General features: G+C 37.4%; 1 protein-coding gene across 8 annotated transcripts in view; it reads right to left on the bottom strand.

Moving 5' to 3' along the window:
* TAFA5 (TAFA chemokine like family member 5) overlaps window positions 1-21,380 on the bottom strand; it is a 434,888-nt gene that overhangs the window by 54,789 nt on the left and 358,719 nt on the right. The gene's annotated exons all lie outside the window — the stretch shown is intronic.

Here is a 21,380-nt window from a genome sequence, read left to right as displayed (position 1 = left end):
TGTACAGGTCTAAAATCTGTTCTTTAAATAAAAAATAAGAAAATCTAAAACTAGAATTTTAGTAAAGAATCCATTTGTAGAACTAGAATCTTCTTACTAGTTATATGAAGCAACGCCGAGCTTTTATACAAATCAATGACATCTGAAAACCTCATGGAAAAATTACTAGCAGCCAGCATTCAATCATGATTATTCTCTCACATTCTTAGTTACTAAAAGTCATACTATCATTTTTAATTTTGCAAAGGAAGAAATTTCTCCCGCCAGCTTCTAAAAAGTAGAAGACATGAGCTTTTTAATGTAGTATAAATAGAAAGCCCCACTTAACTGGGTTTCTACCCAGCCTACTGTTAAACCAGAAGATTATAAAGGAAGATACATTATACACAAACTTTTATTTCATAGCATTTATGTTTTCTCTGTGCATGCAAAGGAATCCCCAATTCAATCAAAATGCTGATAACCTTCAGTTTGGAAATTGTGCTTACTTGAAAGACATCTGGATTTTAAAAAGTCGTAAAGGTTAAAAAAACCAAACCACCTTATTAAAACTAGCTAGCTGGCTGCCTATCAAATTGCAAATATAAATGGAGCACCTTCACCAACTATGCTTCGAGAAACCTTAACTTTTTTCTCTTGCAAATAGGTCACTTCTTAGCCCTGTGATTTTTTAACGTATACATAAGTGACTTGCAACACAATGAACACCCCACATCATCTCCACTAAAAGATACAGTAACACAAATGATGTGAGCAGGTAAATGAGCAGGTCTGATTCCTGCTACAGAACAATTGTGATTGCTTGGTAAAGCGTGAATAGGAAAAAAAATAGAAAAAAAAAAGAATATTCGTATGGCCCAAAATAAGATTATATCTACATGAATAAAGAATGAATGGCATTCTTACAGGATCTTATACTGGATTCTGGGCTAAAATAACTCTGCAAAGTACTGTGGGACTATTACTGGGCTGAACGTAAACTTCCTTTAAGAGACTTATCTAATGTGCCTATAAAGGCAGGACTTTCACTACTGAGTCAGTAGAGCACTGCTGTCCAAGATATAACCAATTTCGGAACAGTCTGTTCAGTTCTGCTAAAACTGTCATCTAAGAGATCTCTGATAAAATGGAGGGGTTTCGGAGGACATTTAAGAAAATAATTAAAGGAATGAAAACAGACCTTCAGAGCAATTCAGAGAGTCCAACATATCTTATCAAAGGAAAAGATTAATGGAGAAGTGACTCAGTCACAGCCGGTAAAGATCTATACAGTTTTTATCATGCATTTTCTCATCCAGCAAACAAAGGTAAAATAAGATCCCATTACTGGCAGTTGACAATAGACAAGTTTGCCCTAAGAGTGAAGGGAAATCTTCTAACCGAAGACTATTAGAAGCATTTATCTAGTACTACTGCTGAGTGTCACCACTTGATGTTTTAAAATCAGTTTTGTAAGTTTTTCCTAAAATTTGCTTCTGAGAGCATTGTTTAATAACATGATGATCTTTTCCAAACTAATAATTTTAGACAACTTAACTGATAACTAGTGCTTCTAATATTAGAGGGTAAATTAATTCAGTGAATGATTCAGAGAAAATACAAGGCTAATTCACCAATACCTGAAGTGAAAAGGATCAGCTTTATAAACCTCTATTTCATGAACAGATCTGCAATTTAAACACACTTTTGCAAAACCTCCTCAATGAAGATTCATTTCTGGTTTTGCAAGAAGTCTATTTCTTTATTCATGAGTCCACAGTTCTTTAAAAAATAGCATCCATTGTAATTTCATCATTTGGGAAGGCAATATTTTGAGTTACAATCCTGTCTATTCAGGCTTCTTTTTTGTTTAAGTGCAGTAGGATGTGGACTACAGATAATTTGAACAACAAAATCTTCTATCCTTTGGCAGGCACTCATTCACTTTTAAACTCTAGGTGTCTGTGATTGTGCACTAAAGCACCATAATTAAAACATGGAATGCTGGATATATTTAACAGGTTCAATTTTGTTTGCTGGTTAAAGAATGAGAGACTAAAAGATGGAGCCTATTAACAATACTGTATGAAGAAAGAGAAATCACTGCAGACTGAAGTAAGTCCCACTGGGGGCCTAACAAGCACCTGCCATTTCCACACGGTGAGAGATCAATCAGTCTCTGTATGCAGCCAGCCGACCTGCCAAAAGCTGAACCACAAGGGGGAGAGAAGAAAAATGATCAATTTCCCAAATTCTGTGCTCTGCAGTAATAAAACGCTGTGCTCTAAACACTTACACTGTCTTTGCAATTGTGATATCTTAGTCAAGTTCAAAACCTGCAGTGAAACTCCAGTCTGATATACAGAAAGAAAGGTATCCAAAGTGTATAAGAAAATGAATTCTCTCTATTGTTACTGTGTAAATTCAGTCGCGTTACAAGGAGAGTAAGTTTTGGGGTTTTCAAACTTACAGTTGTGAAGTACAAACACCCAGGTTTTTGTTCTCATGTACAAGAATGCAGTTTAAATTTTGCAGACTTCAGTTCATTGCTTATTTGATATTTCTGCTTGCAGTAGAGGACTAAGTTGGCCAATGGAATAGTAAAACATACTAAATATGTACCAAACACAGTAATGGCAACTGGAAATGAAAATAAGAGAATTGGAAGTTGGTATCTGTCTATTTGCTAGAAAGTGTAGTTATCAATACCCCTATAAAGTTCACTTATGATCAAGCAGAAGAATAATAATCAAAGAATATTACACATAATTCTAGGTCCTACTGAAACTCCAGGCTGTTACTAGCTTGGGTCGGTGCCTGGCCACATGGATACAGCTACATGTTAAGGTAAGGAATGCCAGCCTCAATTTGCAAAAATCAGAAACCATGAATGAAATCTCTAGACATTACTATTCTTTCCTAGGTAATCAAGTACTCAAATACATCTTAAAAGGTGACATGATCAAACAAAATTGTCTGGAATTCTAGGGAAAGCACTGAGATCATGCGGTTCTTATGCGATTAGCCTGGATCTTTTAATATTTTCATGTTCTCTCTCAAGTATCCTTAAAGCCACTTTCCCACAATATGAAGTGTGATTTTTCATTTCCTGTTATACAGAAGACAGCTGTGGAGCAGTAGTACAGTAGTAAATAATATAGGATGGGAATCTGTTTAGTACACAGAAAAAAAACCAGAGCGCCTTATTAGAGGTATTTGTTTGCATTTCCCCTTCACTAATGTAAAGAAGAATGATGATTATAATGAAAACCCTCAATTAAAAAAGTCCAAAGCTGTCATTTGATGTAACAAAAGAAATCCAGACTGGCAAAAATGAAAAATAAAGAGGACAGCCAAAAAGTTCAAAATAATATCATATTCTTCATTAGCTGATTAGAAAAATAGTTTTGTTTGAAACAAAACAGTGGAAATAAATGGTCTGATCATCAGAGAAAATTGTTTGTCTCTCATTGACTTGAGAAATTGTTCCAGAACAGTTCATCCTTGCACAAATATTACCTTTGAAATATTATCAAAGTCACTGTCTGCAGAGGTTATCTGCTGAGCAAGTGACTGTAGTGTTAGCTCAAGAGAGATCCAAAGATGGCTATAACTTTTCCATCAAAATTGCAGAAGAAAAAACATGATGTTTATCATATACAGCCAGGCTTTTGAATAGCTTGTTCAGTTCTGCCAGTTCCTGCTTTAGTCCGTTCTCTAGGACTGCATTTAGGTTTCAGCAAATGCATCTTCCCATGAGTTTTGCTCCTCAAATACCCTTGTTGATATATTTAATTTTAATATCACACATTCAGTTGCCTCTCAGAGAAAAATGCCACATGACACCATGTGGATTGTACTGCTCTTCAAACTGAGGTGAAGTTCTGACTTCATGGAAGTGAACAGGAAGACTTCCATTGATTTCAGTGGGATCATGGTTTAACATACAGACTCCATAAAACACATCTCTAGGGTCTGCACCATAAGTCCTGTTATCACTCAGTGACCTGAACAAGTTCAGTACATTAACATTCAGTAAATTAATTTGTACATTAAAAAAAAATAAATCAGTGACAGTTATGTAGACAATCTTTAAACAAATAATTAGAACAAGCATTTGATAAAGATTAAAAAGAAAGAAAAAACAAAACAAAACACAAAACTGACAAAAAACCCCCAATAGAACAGCATATGTGAAGAGGCAAACTGGAAATAATTTCTTTCACACAAACCAGAACACAATTCAAGCTGTTCTGTAATGTGTAGCATACTTGTCTATTAAATAAAAAGCAAGAGATTCTGTCTTTTTGACTTTCAAATATATCAAAAATATATCCTCTACTTCTGCGTGAGAGCTAAGAACACAAATGCTGAACAATGCTGCAGTCTTTAGTGATTGCTTCTTTTTCAAAAAAAACAAATTTCAGGATTACATAAACAACTTACTAGCAAGTTCAGTATATGAATTCTGTGTCACTTGGGCTTAGTATGACACAATGCCTATGGAAGAGATTCAAAAGTATAGCTGTGCAATAATACTCAGAACACAGACTGAATTATTTATCTTTCAAACAATCACTATAATCACATTAATACTAGGCTAAATTAAATTATGCCTAAAGTAATATCTAGATACCTTACATCAAGACAGCATTTTTACATCATCTAATATCCAGCTTTACCTAGTTCTGAAAGCACATATACTCTCCACCCATTTTTCAGTTTGATCTCAACTTTCCCTGTGTTGTTATATTAAATATCGATGTGTGTGCATTGATACTGATACACAGGGAAGCATGTGTTCTGCGGAGAATCCTGTCTGTCTTCTCCCTAAGCTTCTCTATGATCTATTGTGCCTAACCTAAATTCCACCTAACTCCTCAGAAAACCTGCAAAAATTTTTATGGTCAGCCACAATCTGGAAAGCAATGGAAAATGCAGTGTTTAACTCCTAGGTAGCAACCTAATGGCTATCATCCATATTCCTTGCAACACATCTATAAAACTGTATGTTCACAGCCTGAAACATACTGAAAAGTTTCCAAGAGCTCAGCTTAGAAGTTTGAATAAAAAATTGTAAATATTAATTCTCAGGTATTTTTAAAGCATGTGAATGCATTGTTTCCTGGATCATCAGCAAGCACACTGTCCAGTTTATGCTGAAAAGGACTTCTGTTATAATCACAGAAGAAATATTTTAAAACACTACTTTGCTAAACAAATTAGAAGGAGTCCTCTGAGTATTCATAATACATATTTACCAACTATTTTAATTAAAATACATATCTCTGTAGTTAACTTGAAACCTGTATTTCAATCTGGCTGCTTTATTATGATTTTCAAGTTTCCTGTATCACACACACATACATTTTGAAAAACAAATATAAATAAAATATGACAGAATAAACACTGATTAGAACATTTTGGAACATCATTAACATACCTAATTTACATGGCGTAAATCTGCCAACATCTGCAGTGATATAAAATCCCCCAACATCTTTCACATCACGAAGATGAAAGCAGCCTTTTTTTTTTTTTTTTCTTCATTTGGTACAATAAATAAAAGAGTGTATTTCTTCCATTTCACATTTAATGAGACGACAATGAGTGTCATTACAGTGTGTTAGCATAGAACATTAAAAGGGAGAAGATGGAAATATGATGCTGAGAAGTTCAAGTAATCTGTTAGTCCAGGACCTAGAACAAGAAATTACAATTTATCTAATATTATCTAATAGTAACAGATTTGTGTTTTGAAATTACAGTATGTCCATCTGAAGTTTTTTAAAATAGACAATTCAGATCCACTTCAGGTCCATAGAGGTTCATCCAACAAAATGTTAAGTTTTTAAAAACCACCTTGTTCTGCAAAGTCCTACAGACAAATAACTGTTGACAAGCTCTTTCATTTGCCATTCTTCATCTACGTAGACCTACTGTGGCAGCAACATATCACCCACAAGGTTTTTTGCCTCTTTGCTTTTTTCCCATGTCCACATCCTTTGCCCCAGGCATCCCTCTGCTTCACAAAGAGCTAGGGAAATTCCTGTTTGTACTTCAGAAAACCTGTATGCAAAAAGTTATGCATTTGCAAGCTTCCAAACCCAACAACTTTCCCCTGGGCCACTGCAGCTGTCAGCATTGCAGTGGCAGCCACTGGACTGGGTGTTGAGCAGATAGTGATTTTTCTCTCTGTTGCACTGTCTGCCCGCCTTCCTCTTCCACTCAGCTGAAACCATCTCAGCATGCTCCCTCCCCTGCCATCATCCTTGTCCCAGCCATCTCCTCCCCTTTCCATGTATATATTCCATACCCTACCAGGTGTGGGATCCCAAACCCTATCACACACACTTCCCAGGTGAAGAACTATTACTATACATTATAGTTACCTACAAAGTAAATATCTAATCCTCAGATCAGTCTGAAAACCATCTTATTACTGACGAAAAATAAGTTCTTTTTGACTACTTATCCTTTGTAACTCAGGGCTTCCTCTTTAGAAGACAAGTTTTAAAATTGTGTTTCAGATACATCAGATACAAGGACAAAAATGAAATGTATGCAAAAACTAATTTTAATGTGAATGTATCATTACTCACATAAATTAACGTGAGACCTAGTCCTAGGCTCTTCAAACTCTTGCGTAGTTGCCTTTATTACAGTGTCTTACCAATGACATATAAGATACATCCTTCTCTCCTATTTTAACACACACTTTTACTAGGATGATGGTAATGATGGGTCCTTTATCTCTATTATACGTTACTTTAAAATTTTTACACCCCAAAATGTTAACAGCAGTACAATCTCCATTGCTAACAGCAGGCCACTCTCCACCACTAGGCAAGAGAAGGATAGCTTCACCAGAGCCAAAAAAGTAGCAAAAATACCTTTTTTATGAAAGGAACTATAGCTGCTGGACTTCTCATATTGGTTATTTATTTCTTGTGTGTTCTCCATTCTTCACGTTCATCCTAATTTGAGAGGGTTTGTTTCCACAGGACTGTAAAAGACAAATCATTCCCCCTAGAAAGATCAAACTGCTCCTGTGACCAAGTCAAATAAATCAGCCTTCTCAGGCTCTAGGGGAGGAAGAGCACTGGAAGAGCAGCAGCTCCTTAGACTGGGGTCACTGGGTCACTGCCCTGTATGAGCATCTGACTCAAATGACCCAAGTGACTAGCTGCCACACACTCTAGATGAAAATTCTCTGATTAACCCTTATGGGGCTGTGCTATCTTCGGAGGACTCAAGACCGTTAATGAGAATACTAATGTTTAAGATGCTGTTCATGATAATGCAGCAAGGGGGATCTACAGCAAGACCTTAACTGAAGCAATGCTAGATGTCCATCTGTGGGCCAATAACCATCTCACCTGAAACCTGTCTGAAATGATGATACTGCAGGGTGTACATTGCTTTAAGGCAGCAATAAGGCAAATAAAATTTTCCAGGAAACTTTCACAAAGATTTTTCCAGAAAACTTTTAGGAGGGCATTGAAATGTATGTAGTTGTATTAATACTTTTTGTATTAATGTATTAATACTTTTTGCCCCTTTCCAAACCCTCAGTTCAGTTTCTACTCCTGTCAGCTGCACCATGGAGTCCCCTCTAGGGATCAGGTGCAGGAAAGTATATAATTTCATGGTGGCAATTATATCATAAGAGCTATGGGAAGATTCCTGGCACAGCTGGACAAAAATATTCTACTGAAACTTATACTATAGACACTAGAAACACAGACATAAGCCCTATTTTAGGGGGTTAATAATCTTTGCCACAGTTATCTTACTCTTTCATCTTTTTCTCTTTATTGGCTCCTCATGGAATACCAATTTTAAAGGAGATTGTTTGAGAATTCATAGTACACAAAGACAGTATCAGAGAATTAAGAAATATAACGTATTAGTTTCTTTCTGCACTGATATTAGGCCAGTTAAGAATAACCCACTTGGAAATAACTTGTGAGCAATATTATCTGTATCTTATGGGCTTTTACAGAACTCAGTTTTATTTTTATGGATGTTGTTCATTTACTGAAAAGGTTAAAGATCTTCTAAAGTGTTTGATTATTCATTGACAGACCTTTTTTACACATAATATGGAGAAAAAAAATACCCCATACCCAACACCTGGAAATCATAACCAGAACATAAAGAAGTAATAGAATGAAGAGAACATCAAAGATTATCAAATCCCTTGCTGCAATTCAGTTACTGCTGCCATTATATACTAGCAGTAAAAACCCTCGATTTTTCTTACATTATACAGTACAGTTAGTATAAAACAGTGCAATATGATGAAGTATACATACTTAGTGCTGGTCAACAGAATATTACTGAACCAAGCTCAATAAATTCTGCTTTTCCACGTCTAGTAAGACTCAGGAAACACCAGCACCATCAGCAAATAAGGTAAGAGAATGGGGTTTCAGTCCTGCTCTCATGGAAAAGGAAAAAACAAAGGGGAAAAAATTCTCAGTAATTGCTACATTATTGCCTCAATCCCACATGACATGCTTGGAAACTGCTCCCACACTGCTGAGAAAAAGTCATGCAAAGTCCATGATCACTTCTGCTTCACTTGCTGGCTGCCCTGGAAGCACTGGCCATGTGGAAGGGTCAAGTCTTCTAAGGCTGGACCACAGCATAGACCAGACCGAGCTGTGGATGGAGCAGAGGCTGGCTAACTCCTGAGACTGTCAGGTCTACAGAAGATGCCTTCATGCACAGAAGTATGTGGTTACAGACAAAGGTCTATATGCCTGACATAATAATTGTCTACCTCTGCATTTGTAAGTAGGCATGAAACTATCATTGAAAAGAAAATCTCATCTTAAGAGAAGGTTTATTTGGGAACATTCTCCTCTCTGAATATGGAATTAGGGGGCTATGCTTCAACTAATGTACAGAGAATTTAATGCAATTTTATTAATGCAGCATGCTGACAACTTAGAACTTTTACCAAGAATTCATAGTTGATGTTGTAGTCAATACAGTACAGTATGTCTTCAGTCTTGTTGATGCTAGCAAAAATTTCACAACCTGTACATGATTTGTGAGTAGGGTTGTGCCTGGTCCAAGGCCTCATTAAAAATGAAAAAAAGGAAAAGAAAAAAAAAAGGAAAAAAAAGTAGGAAATATTTATAATACTCTTGGGAGCTTCATTATATCTTTCCAGTGCATCATTTTGTCAGCAAAGCTGTGACAACTTTGGACTAAAAACATGTGATACGTAAAAAATCGATCAATAAAAATCAGTCTGAAAACATCAAAAATAACACACTAACTTTATTACTTAACACTGCTAACCTGGTTTCTCATCATGAGGTTTAATAGTCCCTTCTCAAACTTAACTTTTGAGTCTGCAGACCACTTTCAACTAAATTTGATAGAGATTTCAAAAACAGTAAGTCCCTGAAAGTTTAAAAGGTTGACAATAGGTGTGCTGGTTTTGGCTGGGATAGTTAATTTTCTTCATAGTAGCTAGTATGGGGCTATATTTTGGATTTATGCTGAAAACAGTGTTGATAACACAGGGATGTTTTCGCTACTGCTGAGCAGGGCTTACCCAGAGCCAAAGGCTTTTCTGCTCCTCACCCCACCCCACCAGCAGGAGGCTGGGGGGGCACAAGGAGTTGGGAGGGGACACAGCCGGGACAGCTGACCCCAACTGACCAGAGGGGTATCCCAGACCATAGGACGTCGTGCTCAGCATATATATCTGGGGGAAGAAGAAGGAAGGGGGGGACGTTCGGAGTGATGGCGTTTGTCTTCCTAAGTCACCGTTAGGTGTGATGGAGCCCTGCTTTCCTGGAGATGGCTGAACTCCTGCCTGCCCATGGGAAGTGGGGAATGGATTCCTTGGTTTGCTTTGCTTGTGTGCTCGACTTTTGCTTTGCTTTACCTATTAAACTGTCTTTACCTCAAGCCACGAATTTTCTCACTTTTACTCTCCCGATTCTCTCCCCCACCCCACCGCGGGGGAGAGTCAGCGAGCAGCTGCGTGGTGCTTAGTTGCCAGGTGGGGTTAAACCACAACAATAGGGCAGAGTAAAAAAATTACTAATGACAAATTAATGCTTATTGATGCTCTTAATGTGGGAAGGACTGCAGCTGGATGGTCAGGCAGCACAAACTGCCTGCTCTTACTGCCAGCAGGCCAAAAATGACAGATAGGGTATCAGTGGGATTTTCTAGGAGGGAAGGAGCACAGGATATAGTAGGGAGGGGAGGCACGGGACACAGAAGAGAACCAGAGGCATTTGCAGGTTCTGAGAAGGGCTGAGGGTCTTGGGAGTATTGTGTGACATGAAGGAAAACTAGTCACGATTGCAGGGAATAAAGACTACTGCTTCATTAGTCCCACAGTTAACAGGACAACCTTACAACTAAACCACGCACTTGAATTTGTACATAACACATATTAAAGAAATAGTTTTTACATCTGGTAACTGCAAATAAGTGTGGGTTTGGTTTTTTGCCTTTTTTTTTCATTCAGATTATGTGATTTTGGTTAAGCTTTATAACACTGTAATGAAGATTTCTTTGAAAAGTCATATAAACCCTGCTGTGCAGATATTTCACTTTTTACAACGTAGCTACAGCACTTTTCTAAGCTATGGTGCCAAATTTTTATGCAATGCTTGGTTTCATGGCAGAATTGTTTGTATGAATACAAACATTTATATGGCAGATGTTTTGTGTGTGTCTATTTTTTTGTTTTTCTTACAAAAATTGTGTTATGTCTATGCAAATTCCCTGTACTTCAGTAATTTTGTTAAGAGCTGACAAATATGCTCAGTACTGTATCTTCCAATAGGAACAACACTCAAATATAGACTGCCTTGTCAGCAACTTCTGCAACACTTTGGAAGATTCTCCAATATTTTTTGTTTCATTTTAAAGTTCATTAATTTGGCACATTTAAAAATATGTGCCTCCTTCCTCATTTCTTATAAAAGCATTATAAAATCCTGCATTTCTAACTTTCATTAAAATGTCTATATTGCAAAGAATGTGATTTTGTCAGTTCCCTTTATTTCCTTCAAGTTCACCATTAAAGAGACAACATATCTATTCTTTTGTTAGAGTTAGAGTTTTATTTTCTATGTTGAATCAAAAACAAATAAAAGCTTGGCACAAAACATACAGTAAGAGGATGTTTTTGGCCCAGTTTTCTTTTGATTTTCCTAAATGAAAAATAAAATATTACTTCGCGGGGTTGAATGGGAGTGGATTTCTGCATTACTAAGTATATATATTGATCTCATAATACTCACATGACAAGCCATCAGAACAGTGTGGCTATTTCAGTAATGCAGGTAGGGACATTTTCACACTCCCTTGAGCAGAACAGCTGCAGAGTATGCTACCAAAGTACTCTTGGCTTGACTTACTAATACAATTTTAAACATCTGCCAGTGGTCTTATATTTTTTTATCAGTTATTAAGAAGGATGAAGAGATTACTGATGAAAAACAGCCATTTGACAAAGCATTCATATTGTAATTAGAGGACCTACTATCTAGCATTATTATATAAACACACGCATTTATTCTCAATGTATTAGCATTTATTTCAGTAGAGTTAGTTACATCAGGAATGAGAAGAAAGAGAAGACAGCAGTTCGCAAAGGAAAAAAACCACAGCCTACTGAAAAATGGGATGATTCCCATACCTAAAAAGTGCAAGTATGCACTTAATCTCCCTTCACAAACAACAAATGAAATGGAGGTGAAAGCAAAGCTGTCCTCCTCCAGGTCAAATTGTTTCCGGGAATGAGAGCACCAGGGGATGATTTGACTTAAAATAAGGACATAAAATGTGACTATAAAAATAAAGCTAGACATCAAACCTAAATGTTTGGAATCTGCCTCCCTCAAATGCATTTTGCATCACTCCCCCAGCCTCCACTGAACACGCTTACTCCAGTGTTATATGGCTAAATCTGATCCTCTGGATTGCCTGCAGTAGCCAAGATATGCCACAGCCTGGGTTCAAATTCCCTAATGGCTCCAAGTTCTTCTTCCACAGATAGTAACTTACTATGGAAAAATTTCAAGTGTCTTGGAAAAAATCTCTGCAATGATCACTTGACAAGTAATATGAAAGGATAAGGCAAGCCGTTAAAACCTTAAGTTAGGTCATAAACATCTAAACCTGTCAAATCCCATCTTTTAATTTGCATGTCTTTTACAATTTATATTTATTAGATATCTCTGAAGTTAGTATGAAATTTGCATTTTAATGAAATTAAAAATTTTCATTGGTAATGCATGCTTAGAAGTGTGTATTCTGAGGAGATGGATATCTGCCTTTCTAGACTAAGGCCCCTCTGCTATCCTCCAGATTTAGGCGGACAAGAATATGAAGTCTGGCTAAACCACCAGGAGGAGTCAGGAAAGACATGGCTGTACCTCAACCAAGGATGATGACAACAGGGCCATCCATCTTTTGCATTCAGTCTGGTAGTTAGACCATTCATCTAGGATGCATCTAGGCCTATTCATGGCAAAGGGGATTGAATCCCCAGTTCCAGCATTCCAGGAAAATGCGATGACCACCAGGCAAATACCTCAAATGAGGCTATTTTTCACTCCTCTTCCAAAAGCTAAACCACTGTGCAGCAAATCTTGAAGTCCCATGGAGAAGAGACAGGATAGTCTGTCCAAGCCCAGTAGTTGACACTCATCAGGGAACAGAACAGAACAGAACAGACCTCTCTCCATGAAAAATATATGTATTTTTATATTGACTCTGGATAAAAACCAGCCTGAAGATATTTCATTGTCTTCTGGAAATACCTAACCTGTCTACGTAGCCACTGGGGACAGAAAATTCAATGTCCTGGTGGAGATCTCTATAGGCACCTACTCCTCTAGCTGGATAATAAAGCTGGGCACATTTGCTCATGTCCTTGGCTCAGACACTTAGGCTGTGCCTAGTTATGAATTCAATTAAAAATTCACATTTCTCAGAAGGAAATATCATCATATAATTGATGTCCTCGTCCAAGCCCCAGGTGTGTCAATTCTCACAGACAAAGTGAAAAACTCATATAATTGGCTTGCACCTGATCTTTCCCATGCTAGAGCTGTGTGTCAAACTTCTAGAGGATGTTACAGAAGGAGGATGTGCCCTCTTCACCTAAAGCAGCCCTGCACACCTCTCAACTACAGTAATACCTATACCTGAGTTAGTACCATTCCTTAAGACACCACCTAGGCCACTAAATGCACCTTCAGTTGTATGACTCACTTCATATGGAAGACAATAATTTACCTCAGAAGTCTGCAAAATACTATCCTTCATTAAAATATATCAGTGATTAAGCATGATAAACACCACCATTCAACCTCACCCCATCTAGCCTAAAGTGTCTTTCAAATCGGTGACAAAAATCCTGTAAGGGCTATCTAGAGGGAAAAGGATTCAAAAGGCTACCTCTGCTGTTATAAGAACTAAGTATCAGTCTTCCCATAACCCTGACAACTTTTTTTTTTTTCTTTTTACATATTTGATATTGCCACGCCACAGATTGTATAATTCCTTTGTGGCTGGAACAATTATAAGAATTGTTCTGTAAGGGAAAAAACCACTCTCAAAAGAGATTCTCAGGACTTCATGAGGAAAAAAGGAAAAGACGTAGGAAGAAAAAGAACAACATGATGAAGCCCTCAGGGATACTGGCCCATGTGGAGATTTACTGATTCTCACTTTATTTCAAAGTAATCAGTTGATCATTTTATTATTGTTAATGATTTCAAGGATATAGGAAGTGAGTTCATTCTGCCTTAAGGGAACATCTCCCACATCAGTGTGTATTCCGTTTCCTGCAATTTAGTGGGGACACCCTCAACTTTCTATTTAAAGACTTGACTCTGCATGTTTTTTACTGCTAAGTCCAAACTTGCTGCGATCATAGACTTATTCTACTGAAGGCCTAATTCTGGCTACAGGATGCATAAGACTGATGTAATACTGAAATGAACCCTACCATCCATCTATCCATACCCTTTCAGTCACATAAAAGAAGATGAAATATTACTCCACAGCACAATTCAATGACAGTTTCTGTGACCAGTGTACGTCTGGTTGAACAGACAACTAATCTCTGTGAGAAAAATTGAGTCTGCCTTATGACTAAAAGCAATCTCAGAGTATCACAACTCTTCCCCTCATATGGTTTATGAGTTATTCCAATATGGCTTTTTTAAAGATGGTTAAAAAATAATCAGAACATTAGAGCTGGTAAAGACCAAACAGTTAATCTATTTCATATCCTTCCACTACAAGACTGATCCCCACAGTATTCTTTCTAGGTCTTTGTCCAAGCCAGCTTTGAACTGAACAATTGTTGGAGTTTCCAGCTCTGAGAAACTATTCCACAGCCTAATAGACTGAAGTGCTAATTCTTTTTCTCCTAAATTTTACTCTATCCATACTTTCATCTCTGCAGGCCACCTTATATGCTTCCTCTTCCTCTATGATTTTACAATGTTGAGTTAGTCATGGGTTGTTACTGGCTTCATCTCTGTCTCGCCTATTAGCCACCATTTCGGTCAGTTCAACAAAGTTTTATGCTTTATGTAACTCTACACAGACAATTCTGCACGTGTTTGGTTGTTATTTGATCTGTCTGTGGGATTAGGATGTGTTTTACCTACATTTTCACAGGAGCTATCATCAGTTACATTTTAGCTCCTTCAGGGATTTTTACATTATCTTTCAACCTTTATGGGTATCCTTCTTTTAAATTCCATTTAAGCCTTAACTAAGTCAGACTCTAGTTGCCAAACTTCCACCCAAGGCAAATTGAAGTAAAATAATTTGGGGGGCAGACAGAAGAGGACACAAAGATTCATAAATGCCTGAAAAGTTCCAGAGTTATTCAGAAATACATTGGTTTGAGAAGCAAAATGAATAAGCTCTAACACTATATGAAATGAGTGTTTCAGCACCTAAAATATGCCTGAGTCCCCAGAGGACTCCTAGTCTGCTACTAATGCTCAAACCATGTTTAAGTCACCTGTACAACTGTGAATCCAGCATGGGATCAGTACTCAGTGCTTCCTTCTTGCTCAGAGGAGTCCCCTTCTTATTAGGCCACAAACTCATGTTCCTTTTTACTTATTTTTGCCATCTGGACCCATCAGTCTAGAATGCTTTCTGCACAAGAGTTTCCCAAAGGACTACAAAGGGGCCTCACCTGGGATATGCCCCAGTCTGGCAGGTAGTGTGATTTGTGGAGTAGTGTGGCAACTTACTCTAGATGCTGTGTGGATCCTCTGTGAATGTCTTTATCTTGTTTCCTTGATCTCTGCTGGGTTGATATGGATCTCGGGTACTAAAGAAAGCACCATACTGGGCCTACATGCTTCCCTCCCTAAGTGCATTACCTTCCTAAGTTTGGCCCCTATCACAAGATTTAGGGTCTTAATTGTTATTTGCATTTGGCCTCCAAAATTTACAACACACTCAAGCCCTGCAGATCTCAGCCAACTTCTTTTTAGCTACTCACAGAGGTTAAATACTTAATTTTCACTGATACCATGCTTCCCCCCCTGCATCCCCCTTTTATTTTTATGACTCACTGGTCAGAACTGGCTTCTTGCAAGCTGGTTTTGGCTGTATTATCACATGTCCAGCTAGGTCTCAGGAATGTTCCTCCAAAAGAATTTCCCCACAGCAATATCCTGCTTCCTTTCCAACCATCAAAATTATTTCCTTAAGGGAATATCTTTCAGTCTTAGGTGAAGTCCAGATTTCTTTACTGTACCTAGAGATGTCCAATATCTAGGAATAAATATTTCTCCAGAAATCAGTCTGTCACCACATTATTCACAGAGGGACATTATACAAATTTAGAATTGTGATGTATGGCCTTATAAATGCTTTAATGTAAACGGGGAAGTGTATTAGAGAGTAGAGAGGTTACCTTTAAAATCCTCACTCCAGAAAAGTACACCATCTTTCACAGTTTAGGACATGGGCTTTCAAATATCTTATCCCCTTCATGTAGGGTATACCAGTGTATTTCATATAAGGGTTGTATTTCATATGCTTTGTCTGCACCTCAGAGGCAACTTTTAGAATTCTTTGATAAGTGCAAATGGGGAAGAGTAGCAATGGTAGTTGAAAAAACTAACTAGGTATCCAGCAGCAGTCGTTTATGGCCCAACAGGCATTGGAACTACGTACTAAAGGCAGACATTCCCCATAGGTTTTGGCCGAGAATAATTTAAACCCCTCTGTATCTGCGTTACTCTGGGTTAATCTGCAGTATTGTAATCAGAAGCTGATGCAGCTGAAAACTAACCTGGCAAAAAGTGATGCCTTTTTGGCACTTAGTGCCTGCCCGAAACAGAGGTCAGGCATATACAGACTGAGTGGAGTAGGAGAATGGGACTGGGGCAGTCTGGATTTAGATTGGTTTAGGCTACCGTGAAACTGCACTGCCAGCTGAAAGAAAAGTTCCTATTCCTCTATATTTTGCTGTTTGATTTTACTGCCCCACCCTTGCCTGGTTTTATTTGGATCAAAGACCAGCCAGTTTTGTGCGCTTTCAACCTCCTCTCAGCCATGTAATGGGACTGCTAATCTCTAATGAAACACAGGAATAGCCCAAGCTTTGCCCTATCACTTTACCATGACTCTGTAAACTGAATTGTCTTTCTGCATAGCCTAGCATGCTGATATGGAAGTGAACAGGAGGAGTAGGTGAGAATAAAGTCTCACAGGCAGGAGTTAACTAGATTGAAAAACAGGCAACCTTATCCTTTAGGCCTGCTCCCACGGTGAAGAAACTTGTGTGTAGACATAATGCTACTAAGTATCAGAGCTCTATTCCAGATGCTTAATGAAAATATAGCAGGGGAATATTGGAAAACAGAAATGTCTGTTATGTGCCTGCCTTCCACAGATTTTCAATAACACTTAAAAGCTTAACATCTTTCATGCTTTTGAAACCATTCTTAATAAAATAACATTAGACCTTTCACGAATCTGCCACTTCCTGGGCCACCTTAACCTAGATCAATACACTCTTGTTAACTGTTATTATGTGCTGTTCACAGATCCTCCATCAGTACCTTGTTGAAATGGCAGTTTTCAATGTGACAGGCCTTTCTGAATTAATTTTCAAGTACGATTTTAAGAAATAATGTCTCAAAAGTATTATAAAAATCCCTGTACTATAACGCCTCTTTACTTTTCTTTATTCACTGCTTGTTTTATTCAGTCCAAGAATTCTAGCTTGCTCTGCATGATTTAAAAGAAATCTTTGGGGGTATTCTTAAAAAAGAAATGTTCCAAAATGGATATACATGTGCAACACCTTCATCTTCTAACACTTGTACCATGAACATTCTCATTGTGCGAAATGGGTGCGTAATAATTTTAGCATCATTTTAAATTCTTGATGTTCATGTGACATACTGGTTTCCAACCTTCATAGTTTTCCATTACATGCTCACAAAAAACATGATTCAAACTATATACTCAACTTGTGTCTTGTCTTTTCCAGCTTTCTTCCTTGTTTGCATTATCAAATCTATTTTTTCTTCCACATGTACAATGCATCCTGTAGTGCCCTTCAGTTCAACTACATAGCATATAGCACCTATTGAATCACTCCTTACGAACAGTGTGTTGTGCTACTTACAGCGAATCAAGAAATCGCAGAAGTAATCTTCAGGGTTGTTTCCTCAGATAGTCTCTCTTTGCAATCACTTATTAAATGAAAATTGATTTTCTCATATTCATGCAAGAAATCAGAACCTTCAAACAGTGTCAATCTATCATGAAGCATACACAGTAGGATTGGGCAGCACTGTACCAAATTGTCTGGTTTAGCAGATGAGGAATAAGATTTAGGTGCTTAACACAGGCAGCTACTGAACTAGCATCTCCTGCATGGCTTCCAGCTGCCACCCTACAACAGCACTGGTCTATAGGTTCTGTGTCATTTATGCTCACCCTGTGCAAGATGCCTTCAATAGCCTTAAGTATCTGAATATATTAAAATGATAAGTTGAGGAAACTAAATCCCATTTAGGATGTTTATCTGTTATGCTAAGAATTGTCAAAATGCAAAAAGACCCAATACTACCATTACTAATGTGAACGTGGTTTAACTCTTCTTGTTCCCCTTTTGTCGATCTCAGTTTATTAATGTACTAATTCTTAACACGTTAATTTCTTAGACCAGTTACAATGCTATTTCAGTATTTGGAAAGGCCTATGTAAATGTAAATGATGACTAAGGTGTTAAACAATAGTAAAAGAATCTAGTATCAGCCTCTTCACATCAGGTCTTTGATGGGCCTGTAATTTTCCCACTCAGAGACCTGAATGATCCATTATAGATCTCAATTGTCTATGCCCTGGGCCTTCCATTTTTAAAACTCAGGTTCTTTTTTTTGTTTTTGAGGAAATTGATGAGAATCTTACCCCATATAAAAAAATATATTTTTTACTGATGTACTGGAAAATTATGGAATTTGGAAAGAATTTTTTTTTTTTTATAATCAGGATGAACTTAACAATTTAGGCATTCCTTATAATTCAGCTTTTCAAGTTTTGTATACACTTGAAGATTTTTAGTGTCTACAATTTGTCGGGTGGGTTCACACTATGACATAGTAGTCAATGAACTCCCCAAGTTACAGATGCAGTTTTATTTGCATTTCAGAACTCTGGTTCCAAAGTATAGAAAAAATAAAAACAACCCATGCAGTTTTTGGTGTTTTTTTTACTGAAAACAGGATTTATTCCACAAAACCATGAAATAGATGATTGGAAGCTTATTGCCTGGGGTAGAATCTGCTTTTGTTTACTTACTCAAAGTGACAGTTTGGACCTCAAATAGATCAGAATGTAGCTCATTTTACAGTGAACTAACTGGTTTTAAATATAGATTAACCTATATCACAAAGAAAAATTCTCCCTAAGCATTAATCAGTAAACCAGTTTTACCTCACTGGATCTAAATCTGTTCTGTCTCTAAGTTAGCATAGTAAGACAGGACTGAATGCTAGAAGCAACCTCCCAATATGAATATGAGTTAAGAAAAAGGATTCCTGAAAGAAAAGATATCTTTGGAAATCTTAGCTGTCTGAAAATGGAGTTTGTTTATTTATTTGTACAGGGATTGCAATATATTTAAAATAGTCTCTGCAGAAATGGGTATTCATATTTTCTGTAACGTTACAAAGCACAAGGAAACATAAGGCTATTTATAATTCCCCATTAAAATCTGAAAATATGTGTTCTGAAAGAGATGAACAAAACCTATGTTTCCCTATTTTCTTCCATGGAATTATTTGAGATGTTAACAAAATATGATTTCAACTTAGACATTTTACTCCAAGTTATTCTTGGAGTAAACTGTGGTCTCTTTTCATGCAGTGCGAATCACTGAACATCAGTAGAACCACTATTCGGCACTGAGGACAGAAGGCGGCACCTAATCTCTTTAAGGTGGTTCTTCAAGTTTCTGCCAGCTCCTTTCAACATGAAGTCTACAAAAACTGCAAAACCTTTGCTAGCATTTTGGATTTAGGACTTGAAGATCAGTTATTTGCCACAAAGAAGTGTATTTTGATAAGGATGATGGAGAATAGAATGGGTGGGTTTCAGTACATTGGTATGACAAAGGAGTACACAGCTTTGAAGAGACTGTACTAGTTGAAGCAGTATTAATATGCAAGAGAGCTTGCATATTATGAACCAATAGCATGGCCCCACTCTAGGTTCTTCAGCTTCATGAGGATTTTATTTCTTTTTAGCTTCCTCAGTGCACATGTTAACACATGGGGCCACAAAGACCATCCCACCACTCTACTTGTGTGCTTGTCTTGAGCTACTATTAATTTCTAACACAAGAAGTAGAAACATGACTTTTAACCTCTCTGAGACTTAAAACATCCAACTAACATGCTAACTTGCTCGGAAATTAACAGAAAGGAATCTCGTTCTGGTACTACAATGATGACCCATTTGTCAATTATGATACCTTTTGTAAACAATTACAGCAGTGGAGCACACAAATCTCTTAAAAGCCATGGCAATAAATAACAGGGTGAATCTAGGCCTTGGGGTACAAATCTATAGAGTATACACTGAAGCACATGGCTATGGCACATCAAGAATTGGTATTTTCTCTCATTATTAATGGTAGCACTACTGAGAAGAATATCAACTTAAAAAAATATTAGAACGGTTAGTTAAAGCACTAGACCATGACTAGGACTGATCCTGGAGATATGCAGCTACAGCAGAATGAGATGTTAATTACGAGTAACCTAGTTCTGGTAGTTCATATGTACAGTAACACATCCAAATATCATGACTTTTTGACCTTAACAATATCTGCAGAACATATTCTGCAGAAAATGTTCATGTTCTACCCTTTCTCAACTTGGTAGGTAAATATAAAAGTAGAACATAAAAATGTTTTTACAGATAAAAGGTATTTCAGGCTAGCTTCCAATTACATGGTAGTGGTCTCAGAAAACTTTATTAAAATAGCAATTTCAGGATCACCCTACTGACACAGCAATGGACTCAGAGCTCATGAAGCTCTAACTGGCTGACAGCAGGAGTTAAGAGTACAGGTGTTTCTTAGTGACAATAAGGATAGTGATTTTCTTAAACCAGATTTCTAGAAATCTAACAAGAAATTCAGAGCCAGCATGGCTAAGGATGATCTGCAAGAGAATCAGGCTCAGTTAATGATCTATTTCACCACGTAAGTGTATTTTTGAGAGCCCTTTCTGCTGCTGCTAAGATCTCTCACAAGGCAGTGGCAGGCATGCCATCATGAAGAGGGCCACACAGAAAAAGAGAAGACAGAGAAGACATTGGGAATCACAATTGTGCACGTATATGGACTTTGAAGCAAGGATGTACTCCAGGTGCCGTAACTTAAATATAGACAAAGATTCTGATTCCCCAACAGTCTTGGCTATGAATGATGGAAAATTCAGGATCATAACTTCCTGCTTGTTTCTAAAAGCTATTCTTTGGATTGGGATGATGGGATACACCAGCCTCCTGAAAAATAACCTCTGTAATCTTGGTCTGTATGTAGTGTTCTTGTTACAGTTTGGACAGTGAGGGAACTAGGTAGATGAACTGCTGACAAGTGGATTTAATGTATCTGTTTCATCAGTGGACCACTTCTGACCAAGGGGAAGAGGGAAAATTAATTTGGCATGGCATGCATGCCTGCATCATTCCACTGTAATAATTTGGTGCTGCCTGAAAGCTTATTTTGGTGGGCATTGTGTCCTGGAATGACATGGAACTAGAACTGGTGGGATGTCAAAAAACTTCCAAAACCAGCTTAACCAAATAAAATCAGCTGACCTGTGGAGATGTGAAATGCACATTTA

Source organism: Haliaeetus albicilla, chromosome 14 (genome assembly GCF_947461875.1).
Source record: "Haliaeetus albicilla chromosome 14, bHalAlb1.1, whole genome shotgun sequence".
Classification (NCBI taxonomy): Eukaryota; Metazoa; Chordata; class Aves; order Accipitriformes; family Accipitridae; genus Haliaeetus; species Haliaeetus albicilla.
The sequence above is the reverse complement of the archived record's forward strand: the minus strand, read 5'-3'. Positions and strand labels throughout refer to the sequence as shown.